Below are 13,174 nucleotides of genomic sequence, written 5' to 3' on the forward strand. Positions count from 1 at the left end.
TAGTTCTATTTACAATTATCTTTATAATTAGTCCTTTTTCCATTTAGTTACAGAATCATGAATGAATTTTTCTCATAAATTTTATTGTACTATTCTTGTGTATGTGTAATGTTATGTACTGTATTATATGTTGTGTTGACTACTAGATGGAATGTAGTTTTAGTTCTTTATTTGTATTTTGTCAATTCCAAGAAACATATAATACATATACATATATATGTGTGTGTGTATTAAGCTCACTAATTTGATGAGTTAATGTCTTAAATTTCAATTTTATTAAATTTGCTGTATCATTTTCCATTCTCTTCCTTTGTGTCATTTTTGATGTTTAGTATGGCCACTGACAGGAGTGATGTTACAAGGACACACAAGTTTGGCACATCATCCTTGTGTAATGCACAAAATAAAGTTTTGGTCATTAAAGTATCAGAAATAATGCCTTTTATGTACTAAGAATAAAGAGTTGGAAATGTTTAATGATTTTAGGTGTTTAAGGAGTAAATATATTCTGTTCATGCAGGACTAAGAGTCTTTAACTTTTATTCTTTCATTGGAACCAATATTATAAATATATTGAGTAAAATGCTCATAAAAATGATAGCTTTATTGAGGACTTACATTGTACTACATACTACACTAAGCACTTTATATACATTTATGTTCTTTATTATTCCTAATTCCATTTTGTCATATAAACTACTAATTGTCTTAATTTTGGGGAAATTGAAGAAAACGTATTTTTAAAATTTTATTAGAGAGGCAGTCAGAGAAAGAGACAGAGAAAGCCCCTTTCCACTGGTTCACTCTCAAAATGCCCACAGAAGCCAGAGACCAGGAACTCCATTCAGGTCTCCCACATGGATGGCAAGTATATAACCACTTCAGCCATCACCTGTTGTGTCCCAGGGTGTGCACCAACACAAAATTGTAAGTGAGAATGGACCTAGGACCCAAACCCCACCACTTTGTTATGAGATGCAGATATCCCAACCTCTGTCTCAACTGCTAGGCCAAATGTTCTCCTCAAGCATGTGTTTAGATCCGTCTTGCCTGTGCCTTAGCTTTTAATCATGATGGTCCTGCTTCCTGGTTTTTTTTAAACTGAATGTGACAGTTTAATTTTACCATTTCAGTAATGTTTTTGCTTGGGGGTGCGGAAAAATCTTTAAAGTTGAACCAGGGATCATTCAAAGCATTTTTATGCTCCTTAAAATCTTAAACCACTGTATGTGTATGTGTATGTATCTGTTTTTGTGTACATCTGTGCATCTATCCATCCATTGTCCATCTGTTTATCTGTGCTGGACATATTTGTATTATATTTCAGAATTTTCCACTTTTCATTTGTCATTGATTTCTTATTTTCTTAGGGTCAGAAATGATAGTTTGTAAGATTTCAGTCTTTGAAATATATTGATATTGGGGGCCGGTGCTGTGGCCTGGAGTGCCTGCATCCCATATGGGCACCGATTCGAGTCCTGGCTCCTCTGCTTCTGATTCAGCTCTCTGCTGTGGCCTGGGAAGGCAGTGGAGGATGCCCCAGGTCCTTGGGCCCCTGCACACATGTGGGAGACCTGGAGGAGTCCCCTGGCTCCTGCCTTTGGATCGGCACAGCTCTGGCCATTGCAGCCAATTGAGGAATGAACCATCGGGTGGAAGACTCTCTCTCTCTCTGCCTCTCCTCTCTCTGTGTAACTCTGACTTTTAAATAAATAAATAAATCTTAAAAAAAAAAGAAATACCTTGGTACTGACTGTGCCCATACCACCCTGAATGCCGCTTCCAATCTTGTCTGAAATATATAGACACTTACTTTGTGGTCTAACATATTATCTGTACTGAGAATATCCCATATTCAATTGATTTATTTACACATTCTTATTTTGTTTGCTGATGTTTTCTTTCTTTCTTTCTTTTCTTTTTTTTTTTTTTGACAGGCAGAGTGGACAGTGAGAGAGAGAGACAGAGAGAAAGGTCTTCCTTTGCCGTTGGTTCACCCTCCAATGGCCGCCGCGGCCGGTGCGCTGCGGCCGGCACACCGCGCTGATCCGATGGCAGGAGCCAGGAGCCAGGTGCTTTTCCTGGTCTCCCATGGGGTGCAGGGCCCAAGCACCTGGGCCATCCTCCGCTGCACTCCCTGGCCACAGCAGAGGGCTGGCCTGGAAGAGGGGCAACCGGGACAGAATCCGGTGCCCCGACCGGGACTAGAACCCGGTGTGCCGGCGCCGCTAGGCGGAGGATTAGCCTAGTGAGCTGCGGCGCCGGCCCCTTTTTTTTTTTTTTTTTTTTTTTGACAGGCAGAGTTAGACAGTGAGAGAGAGAGAGAGAGACAGAGAGAAAGTTCTTCCTTCTGTTGGTTCACCTCCCAAATGGCCGCCATGGCCAGCACTCTGTGGCTGGTGCGCCACACAGATCTGAAGCCAGGAGGCAGGTGCTTCCTCCTGGTTTCCCATGCAGGTGCAGGGCCCATTGCTGGTGTTTTCTATATACAGGGGGACTTGAAAAGTTTCTGGAAAAAGTGAATTAAGAGGTAATTCCATTGTAGTGCAAAAACGTTTAAATCCATCCATAGTTCTTCACATAATATGAAGTTCTTGAAGACCCTGTATTCACACAGATCTGATCATTTATAGTGTTGGGCAGAGTTGTTGAAGAGTATAGTAGTCCATTTGTTAGTGACTTCCCAAACTATTTTTGAAAATACTTACTCATTGTGATATGTAGTGACTGAGGTCATTGTTTCTTGTGTTTAACAGAGATATTCTTGAATGTCAGGAGCTATTAAGAGCAACAGCAATCACAACAACAACAAAACCCTAGTACTGGAAAACCAAGTGGCACCATGTCTTTGTAGGCTGTGCTGCCAGAGTCCTTAAACATTTGCTCAGGCTTGCACTCCTTCCTGCTGGGGAAGCTGTCTTCTCTGTTTCTTTCTGATCATGCATATTCCTCTGAAAGGCACATGGCCTTCTGCATTCTCCCACGTATATGAGTCCTTTTGAATGTCCTAATTTCCCAGAGAAACTCTCACTAGCTTTTGCTCCCAGGCATTGGGTTGGTCTATTTTGTGTTTCACTTGCAATCTTTTGCCCCAGGCATCCTTGGGCTCTTAGTTTGCCTTGCAGTATGTTCCAGTAATGCCTGATGCTTTCTTCTAAGTTGCCTAAACAAAGAGAAATGCCTTTTTGGTTACTCCTTCAGGTTGCCCCTGACCAGGTTCAAGCAGATGTGCACAACAACTTACAAAATGATCTGCTGTGCTCTGTCCGGAACCAGGTACCAGACTCCCAAGCTGGGTGTGTGAGCTTCCCTCTTGAAGACTGCTACAGCCAAGGGACTGAGTGAGCTAAGGGCAAGTAAAAAATGCCACAGAATTTCCAAGTTCTCTTTTTCTTGATTCTATATTCATTAGACTTTTTTAAATCTTTGACTGTTTCTCAGAGTTTTGACACAGTTTGCTTGATTAATTGCTTGTCTTTCAGTGTTTCTATGGGAGGGCAAGTACTTGGAGTTTCATACTCTGAAACTTTTTGCTGATGTCAGCCTGCTGTCTTTTTTAAAAAACTAATTCTGTTTATTATTTAAAAGGAATTACACGATGCTTTCTAAAATTAAAATGGCCTACCCAAAAGCGTTTTTTATTTAAAATATTTCACTAGATTTCTGTTTTATATCTGACCTTTCTTCATCTAAAAGAGAAAAATTTAAAATGTTAGACAACTAATTATGAACACTAAAACATAAGAATGCAGATAAACTAATACACTCAATGGGAAATTACAAAATTCACAAATTTCACATCTTGACCTTAGCACTCTCTTAAAATCTAATGGGTACTGCTGAAATTTTAGCATAAATAGTTAGCCTATGAAGGTTTACGGTTACTCTGATTCCTAAAATGAGGTGATGTCCCTCTTTTCACTACTGATGTGTTTATGTCAGCATAAGAATATACTTTTCTCATAGATTTCTTAAAGTCATTCACTTAATTAGGGATTTTATCATTTTTTCTCATACAAAACAAAAATATTTTAATACCTTTAAATTCCAAATTTTTCTTTAAAATCATTCATGAAAAAGTCAGAATTAACACCTCAATTAGTCAAGCATCAGGAAACTACATTACACCTATTTAATGTGCAAAGAGACATTTTTTCACGTCATTTTCTTCTGATGTCCGTTCCAGAATCACAGACTCTTGCTTCTCTATACTTCCATCCATCATTTCTGCAGATCATGAAAACTGAATTTGTTGAACACCAGCAAGCTGTTGATATGATGTTGTATAAACCATAACATTGTGTTGCTGACCATCCGCAGCTATTAAGCCAGCTGGTAACTGGTTAGTGAATGCCTCCTCTGTAAGTAAGCTCTTCTCTTAGTCCTTCTGTAGCTGTGACTGCTCCACCAAATCCTTTCTCTCTCAATTTCTGAAGGTACAATTTCAGAGGTTCCACATAACTGGCAAAGCCCAAGGTGGACATGGCAAAGAGAATGTCTTCTCCATTGATTGTCTTCTGTTTCTCTTTCACTTGCTTCAGATGCTATAAAGCTAAGAACTCACTTACACATTCTTGAACACATTCTTTGGCATCCGTTGCAATCTTTCCTGTTTGAGGTGTGGCATTCTTCATTATCCTAGCCACATTTGCAATTGGAAGATATATTTCTTCTTGAGAAGCATCTGTGGTAGAACTGTCACCGTCCATTGCCATGAAATACTGTCAGAACCGTGGTGTCAGTGGTGCTCAGAGCACCTTTTTAAAAAGGTGTCTAATCTTTGCTCAATTCCAACCCATGTTTAAAGCATCTTGTTCTAGTACTTCGGGCGAGATAACGATTTTCGAGTGCTCTGTAATTCTTTGTTCTCCCAGACTACTGCTCCGTAAGCCCCTGCCTATCCTCCTGCCTCCCACCAGCGATGATCAAAACCTTAGTGCAATCCGAACGGCTTCCTTCCCACCTTCGGGGCAAGTCCAGGGACCACAAGCCACCAGATGACTGCATTCTTTACGTGCAAACCAGACTGCAGGACACCAACGCCATTCCTGCCTCCCGGGGACCTCGCCGCCTCCCCACGCAGGTGCGCGGGTTGCCCGAGGCCCCTCGGCCGAGCCCGCCGACCTGTCAGCCCCGTTCGTGCTGCGCAGACACCCGATGGCCCAGCCAGCCCGGACCTGGCACCCAACGCTCGTCTCCCGCCCGCCGCGCGGCACCGGGGTGCGCAGGCGGACAAGGAGGCCGGACTCGGCCAGGACCCCGCGGACCCAGGAGCCGGCGGGCGGGGGTGCTCCGCGGGGCCCGCGCGGCTGCAGAAGCCGAGGGGGCAGGGTCGGGGCGGCGGCGGGGACCCGGGCCGCCTCCCCCGCTAGCCGGCCTGCTCCCCGCACAAAATGGAGCCAGCCCAGGGCGCCACCGAGAGGGACCCCGACCGTGCCCCGCCGGCAGCCCTCTTCTGCCTCGGACTCGGAGTTCAAGGGTGGTGAGCGGGAGGCGGCCTGGCCTCTGTACCGCCCTCCTCGTTCGGCGCACAAAGAGCCGCGCTGCGGCCTCGCAGGCGCCGGCCCGGCCCAGGTCCAGGTGCGGGCGGGCGGGTGGGAGGGTAGTGCCCAGGCCAAGGCGGCATTGGCTGCGGGGATGGTGCTGGGACGGTTTTAACTAAAACACTGTAGTTAATTTAATTAAAGGACGGAAATCCTTAAGGATCTTTACACCACCCACCTGTGACTGTTTTCCTCTTCGTTTGAACCAAGTCATTTTTCTCTTCGAATTGTTACTTATCATACATAATTGGTGATGGTCCTCTAACAGTTCAGAGACTATGTCTTATTTTTCTATTAGATTTCAGAATTCATAGCTAGTGTGAAGTGATGTGTAACACCCAGTGTTTTCAGATGTAAACTGAAGGCACGTTTGAGTAGGTGCTCTTATTGTATAGTGTTGTTCTGGCTGTTTTTAGCTTAACCTAGAAGCAGACAGATGTTTGTGCATAAAACAGACTGCAGAAACCTATTGTATACCTTTCTTTACCATGATTTCAAACTGCACTGATAAAACCTGTAGATGCCCTGAGCTAAACTTCAGAAGAGGAGTCTGAATGCCATTCACTCTGTTAAAAGCATGTTAGAAATGACTTGTAAAATATTGTGTTTTCTATTCTTATTTAAGCCAAGGCAATTTACTAACATGTATTTTTCAAATTAGCTAATATACTTCAATTATGAATGTTATAAATTCACTTTGTAATGTTGTTTAACAGTTAACATTATGTAAATTTCAAACTTTTCTTGCCCTAAGTAATTGGTGAACTGTTTCTTTAGATAGAAAATGTATTGTGTTTTTACATATATGGTGACATCTAATACGTATAGTATATATTATTTATGCATGTATTTAAAATGCATAAAGAACCATATCCAGATTATTTTAGTGGCTAGTTTACATTACTTATTGATATACCTCTAAAATTACAGTTGTATCCTAGAAACTTACTGTCAGTTAAATTATTACTCAAACAAATGAAATGTGTTAGCTTAAAACATTTTTAGATATTGGTACTGTTTGATCATTTAAAGCTCCTTAGGTAAAGTATGATTGGAAAACATCCTGAGCATTCTTGTTACAGTTATGGCTGCCTGGCAACTTAGTTCAAAATCAGAATAGCAATGAAAAGCATCATAGTAAACTCCCTCGCACCCTTTATTGTTATTTTTGGGCAACACTACACATATGTTCTGGTGAATGTATTATCATTACGTTTATTTAAATCCTTGATAAAATCATTACTTATTTTATTTTGCTTACCTAGAAATTAGATTCAGAGGTAAAGCAGCCTTTGTTTGTAATTATTAGTTGGTATTCTCTTGTGTCACCAAATGTGTTATGGGGAATGGGGAGAGTACCACTCAGAGACTGAATTTGGGTAGAACTTTATTGATGAGTCGCAGACTGACCAGCCAGGGACACAGTACAGACTTGGGAGCCACACTGTATTGCTGGTTCCCTGTCTAGCAAGACTTATATGGGGCAAAATCACAATGTAGGTGGCAGGGTTCGGTTACAATTTTCTGGTGTAATAAGTAGGGGTTTTCAACTATGTTTGCATGAGCTAATGACATTTCTTGGAATTGGCAAGGTTACAGAGGAACTGGCTGTCTTTCAGCTAGGATGTGGTTAGGCAATAGGACATTTCACAGGGTACATGCAACATAGAATTTTTTTCTTAACTGCATGGGTGGGGGTAGGTCACTTCTTGGTCATAAGTATTCAACATGGCATTTGTCCTGCTCTCTCTGACATATGTTTTTATCATGTAACAGCTTAGATGAAATATGGAGCTTTCTGTCTGTTTTTGACTTCTCCTGGTTACCATTATTAATCCCCTCCAAATGTTTCACACAAATGAAAACTCTACAGGATTTAGCCCATTGTATGTACAATTTTCCAGAATTACAAGTTCTGTCTGTTCTTTTGTAAACCTTTCAATACTCCAACAGTTTCTTTCCAAAATAAAAGTCTGGAATCATCCATACTAAAATTAAGAATTTATAATTGGGAGGAACGGATGTTTTCATAAACATTTGCTATAATTAATTTCAACCAGAGAATTGAGGAAACAAAGCAGTTTTTCCTACTCCAAAACTTTATTGCCTTTTTCCCATATAGCAGACTCTGAAATCTTTTTAAATATGGTTAGTGAAATTATACTCATTATTTAGTGTGTTTTTGAAAAAAAAAACTGCTTTTTTTTCCTTATTGCCATCTCGTGTACCTTGAAAGTTAAATTTAATCTGATATTTTCATTTTGTAGCAGTTATAAACCAGAAAAGACCTTTGTAATTTTGTAATTTCTTAGCAAGATAAAAATTCTTCTTTTAAAGATCATTTCAATTATTTGAAGCATTTTATATTTGATTTGATAAACAGAAGCTTTAAGAAGAAATGGTGAGATGTAAATAATCATAATCCTTAATTTTAAGGATAGAGAAGGCTCATATTTAAAATATATACCATAGCGCTTATTCTGTGCTGGTTATGGAATATTTCACAGGAAATGGCTGCAGTGTGTGAATATGTTGTTGGAAATTTCCGTTTAGAGAGACAAAGGCAAACTTTAGTTCTTTCGGGTTTATTATAATACTGCTAATTTTAAAAAAATAAAGTGAAGTGTACCTTGCCTAAGTTTTCAAGAAATCAACAACAAATACACAGCTGGATTAAATCATAAATATTTAGCTTTTTAGTCACCATTTACTCATGCTGTAATCCATCCTAGGAATCTTTTTGACCCTTTTTTTGGAGGAGAAAACAAAAGAGGAAGAAGAAAGAAAACCTGAAAGTGTACCTTGCAAAATGAGTTAAAGGCTTATTAAGTGGACACAGTCCATTTTCCATCCTCCTGAGTACTTTGGCACAGCTGTAAAGATCTTGAAGAGAACAAACGTTCTTGGCTAATCTGTCAACTGTAAAATGTGTACAGAAAAATAGGTAGCTATCACTAAAATTACACTTCAGCTTTCAGTAACCATTTAATGAGTAGCATAACTATATAAGTATGGAGATGTAAGTACTCTACTCAATAATTAAAAATAATCTCATCTTTACACTGAAAGCTCTGTAATTACTATTTGACTTCACCAGGACCACTGTGGGAATCTCCAGTGGCACGCTGAGTTGTTCAGAGTGGATTAAAATCATAAGATAAAATTGGATAAATCATTAAATTATTAAGCTTTAAATATTACAAGAATGAATGTATCCTGATATTTGGAAGTTATATTGTAGGAATTTGCAGTCTAAAACCAGATTCTGATGTTTATTTTTTTTTTCTCTTTGCCATGAAAGTGGTTTTATTTCCTATGATTTTAAAAACAGATTTATTTGAAAGGCAGAGTTACAGAGAGAGAGAGAGAAATCTCGCATCTGCTGGGTTACTCCCCAGATGGCCACAACAGCTGGGGCTGAACCAAGCTGAAGCCAGGAGCCGGGAGCTTCTTCCAGGTCTCCCACGGGGGTGTAGGGGCCCAGGCCATAGAGGGAGCTGGATCAGAAGTGGAGTAACCAGGCCTCAAACCTGTATCCCATATGGCAGGTGGTGGCCTTACCTGCTATGCCACAGTGCTGGCCCCTGGTATCAGCCCTTCTTACCTGGCCTGAGTTATGCCTGGTGTAGCACCACTGTGGCCAGGAGCTTGAAGCTGAGCTGAACGCCTCACCCAGCACACACAGGCTGCACCCACCGCACAACTACAATCCCAGAGCACCCACAGGGGACTGCTGGGAGCCCTGGATTTACAACAATCAGTGATCAATGCACCCCACGCAGGATATTAGGCAGTGCGGGCTGTGGACTCCCAGTATGGCTTCCTGCCCTGGGGCCTCCTGCCCTGGAGTTTGCAACCCAGTGCAAATAGCTTAATATTTGCTTTCAGAGGCATCGCCTGAGGTGCTTGGTTCCCCATGGTTCCTTCATCACCTTCTCATCCCAAGTATAGCCCTCTAGTGGTTCTGTGTGGGAGGTACAGAGGCTGGACCATTCTGGCCTATCTCAGCATCTGGATCCGATGTACTCTAGGCTTGGCAGTAGGCTCAAGGCTCAGCACTTAAATCATTCATAGCAGTTTGGAAAGAGCACAGGGAGATTCCCCCCAAGAAAAGGGAAAAGCTTGCAGGAAAGATTCTGAAAAATAAGGAGGGCCTCTGCCTGCTCAGATGGCATGCCTTGGGCTGCTTCCCTCTTGCAAAATCAGCATCCCATTGGGCAAGTGTAACTGCACATTTAAGACTGCACCCACCCCCGCTGTCATTCAGACTTCTGAACAAAATATTTCTATAGAAAAACATCAGGGGCTGGGGCTGTGGCACAGCGGGTAAAGCCGCCGCCTGCAGTGCTGGCATCCCACATGGGTGCCAGTTCATGTCCCGGCTGCTCCACTTCTGATCCAGCTCTCCGCTGTGGCCTGGGAAAGCAGCAGAAGGTGGCCCAAGTCCCTGGGCCCCTGCACCCGCATGGGAGACCTGGAGGAAGCTCCTGGCTGCTGGCTTCAGATTGGCACTGCCATTGCAGCCCTCTGGGGAATGACCCAGCGGAGGGAAAACCTCTCTCTCAGCCTCCTGTCCTTATAAACACGTGAGAACTCCATGGAAGGGGATCCCTGCAGCCGCAGCTAATGCAGGAACACCTGGGGCACCTTCACGCAGATCACTCATCACACCCGATAGCTCTCATGCCTCGGGGACTGTTAGGAGGGTCCCAGGTACGGCCTTGGCATTGTCAGTGAGCTGTGCTTAAAGCAGGCCTCCATCCCAGTTTCTGGTGCTTTCTCAGAACGTTTAAGAGACAAGCAGTTAATTATTACTTCACAAGGGCGGCTGTAACAAGTTGTCAAGACAGCAGCTGAAAAAATCCTGGGGTGTGTGTCCTGGCCCCGTAGGCTAGGCTGTAGTGTCTGATGGCAGTGGCCTGTAGCAGGGTTCTGGTTCAAGCCCCAGTTCCTCTGTTTCCGCTCCAGCTCCCTGCTAATGTACCCAGGAAGCTGGCGGTGATGAGCCACCCGTGCCTCCCATGTGCAAGTCCTGGGTAGAGCTCTCGGCTCCATCTGGCCCAACCCTGGCTGCTGTGGGCATTTGGGGAGTGACCTGACAGATGCAAGATTCTCTCTCTCTCTCTCCCCCACCCCACCCCCGTGTAAATAAATAAATCTTAAAGCAATTTAAAAACTTTTCTTTTTTAAGGTGGACACTGTGCAGTGAGTGAAGCTACCTCTTGTGTGGTGAGGATCTTGTTCCCGTGTGGTGCCCGTGAGGACAAGGAGGAAGGCAAAGCCAAGTCCGTGTCTATTTCGTCCAGTGTCAGCGTCTTCATCAATTCATGACGATTCTCCCCTCCCCTCCTCGACCCTGCAAACCCGGCGAAGCACAGGGGCAAAGCCTCACCGAAGCTCACAGCGACAGTGACAACTACAATGACATTTCGGTTCTGACTGTCGGGTGTTTCACGATCTCGCCGAGCCCTGAAGCCAGGGAGCATTCCAGATGTCACTGAGGGCCACGTACAATTGTCCGTCCTTACACACACGGCGCCCGCTGTTCCAGGTGCGCCCCAGTGGCTCCAGTGTCCGCCTCCACCTGCGTGGCCTTCTGGAAAACGCTGAGGCCTCGGGGTGGAGGGGACCTGGGGGACAGCACAGCGCCGGCCCAGGCCAGTCGGGATCACCGTCGGCACCCACGTCCCCGTGTGCGTTTCTGGAAACGTGGAGATTCCCGCCCCCAAGACTGCAGGGTTCTGCGGGCTCACCGGGACACCGGTGGTCAGGGGCCCGGCCCTCAGCTCCCGGGCAGCCCTAGAGAGCGGGTGCGGGCGGCACGGCGGGTCACGCGCTCTCAGACCCGCGTCCGGCAGGCGGGAGAAGCCCTGGGTCTCTGGTCGGGGCGCAGTCTGACCCGGGATGCCCTGGTCTCCATCCCCACACCAAACATGGGCCCAGAGGTCCCCACAGGACGCGCGACACCCAGCGCTCAGGTCGGAGCTCAGCGGGGAGCCCGAGAGGGGAGCGCTGTGTGCGGGACCCCAGGGCAGGCCAGGAGGACGCCCGCTCCCCCCATCAGATCCTGGGTTCCATCCCCAGCTCTGCTCCGGACTCCGGCTGCAGGGGTGGCTTGGGCGCTCTGGCCCAGCACGGAGAGACCCGGATGGCGCTGCCGCCCCAGCACTGCAGGCCTGGGGAGTGACCAGGAAGGGAGCTGGGTCTGACTTCCACCCCCAGCACTGTGTCTTCCATGGCACAGCTGTGGACCCCAGTCCCCACCCCCTGCTGTCAGCAACGTGGCTCTGCTGAGGGGTGGGGGACATGGAGCAGCCCACTGTGACCCCCTGGGCCTCTGGCTGTTCGCTTCAGTTAAAGGGGAAGAGACCCAGGAAGTGTTAGGAGTCAAGTGTATGGGAGGTGCAATCACAGATGGCTTTCTGGAGGAGGTGGCACTTGAGCCAGGTCCTGTAAAGGGACAGGCAGCCAGGTCGGGAGAATGAAGGCAGCTGTGAGAGGCCGACGCGTCCAGCCCCAGGGGTGCTTCTTCCAGGTGACACCCCGGTAGCCACCGCCAAGAACATGCCTGGGGACAGCGCAGATCTGTTTGGGGACAGCGCGGCAGAGGACAGCGGTGCGGCCAACGGGGCCTGTGGCCCACGGTCATCATCAGGGAGCAGGAGCACAGCATCGACCTGCGCATGATCCGGCCGCACATGAAGGTGGTCACCCACAGAGGTGAGGCCCCCCCGTTACCACGTGGTCACCCACGGAGGGGAGATTCCCCCCCCCCCCGTACCAGTGCTCACCTACGGAGGTGAGACCCTACCCTAGTACCCGTGGTTGCCCACAGAGTTCAGACCCCCCCCGGGTACCCGTGATCACCCACGGAGGTGAGGCCCCCCTGGTTACCTGTGGTCACCCATGGAGGGGAGGCCCCCCAGTTACCACGTGGTCACCCACGGAGGGGAGAGCCCCCCCATACCAGTGCTTACCCACAGAGATCAGACCCCCCCGGGTATCCGTGGTCACCCACGGAGGTTTGGCACCCCCCTGTTACCTGTGGTCACCCATGGAGGGGAGGCCCCCCAGTTACCACGTGGTCACCCACGGAGGGGAGATCCCCCCGTACCCACAGAGGTCAGACACCCCCCCCCGTATCCGTGGTCACCCATGGAGGTGAGACCCCTCCGGTTACCTGTGGTCACCCACGGAGGTGAGACCCCCCTCCCTGGGTACCCGTGATCACCCACGGAGGTGAGACCCCCTCGGGCACCCGTGGTCATCCTGGAGGTCGGACCCCCTGCTGGGTCCGGAAGATCCTCCGTGTCCCTGCGTGGTTCAGAGCCCAGCGATGGCTGCCCTCACAGGCTACCACAGCGAGGGCCTCAACGCCATCATCGTCTATGCCGCCAGCTTCCTCCAGGACAGCAGCTGCCCAGACTACCACTATGTCCTGGAGAACCTCTTCCTGTGAGCGGGCGGGGAGGGGCCAGGACCGGCAGGGCGGGCAGGAGGCGGGGCGGGGAGGGTGGGCGGGAGGCGGGGCAGGCGGGAAGCCGGGCAGGAGGCGGGGCGGGCGGGGACCTCCCAGGCTCCCCCTGCTGGCCCACTCTGGGCCTTCCCTGGGCGCCGGGGCTCCGCAGCCG

At 47.0% G+C, this 13,174-nt stretch overlaps 2 long non-coding RNA genes, 1 other non-coding gene and 1 pseudogene across 4 annotated transcripts in view; 2 read left to right on the plus strand and 2 right to left on the minus strand.

Annotated features, from left to right (window-relative positions):
* The window catches only part of LOC127488998 (uncharacterized), a 45,950-nt gene extending 34,850 nt beyond the window's left edge, over positions 1-11,100 (plus strand). Inside the window, exon 3 of one of the 2 annotated variants that reach the window (XR_016223732.1) lies at positions 10,735-11,100. This is a non-coding gene — a long non-coding RNA (uncharacterized LOC127488998). Of the gene's footprint in view, positions 1-3,201; positions 3,375-10,734 lie in introns of those variants that run through there. The other variant, XR_016223731.1, reaches the window with a different exon arrangement.
* Positions 1-13,174, minus strand: part of LOC100347036 (uncharacterized) — an 876,288-nt gene that overhangs the window by 364,355 nt on the left and 498,759 nt on the right. The gene's annotated exons all lie outside the window — the stretch shown is intronic.
* On the minus strand, positions 3,740-5,640 carry LOC149121326 (nuclear transcription factor Y subunit beta pseudogene; annotated as a pseudogene).
* LOC138847881 (uncharacterized) overlaps positions 11,568-13,174 on the plus strand; it is a 90,311-nt gene continuing 88,704 nt past the window's right edge. Inside the window, exon 1 of the long non-coding RNA XR_016223709.1 lies at positions 11,568-12,263. This is a non-coding gene — a long non-coding RNA (uncharacterized LOC138847881). The remainder of the gene's footprint in view (positions 12,264-13,174) is intronic.

Source organism: Oryctolagus cuniculus, chromosome 17 (assembly GCF_051225735.1).
Source record: "Oryctolagus cuniculus isolate XC-2025 breed Fujian yellow rabbit chromosome 17, ASM5122573v1, whole genome shotgun sequence".
Taxonomy (NCBI): domain Eukaryota; kingdom Metazoa; phylum Chordata; class Mammalia; order Lagomorpha; family Leporidae; genus Oryctolagus; species Oryctolagus cuniculus.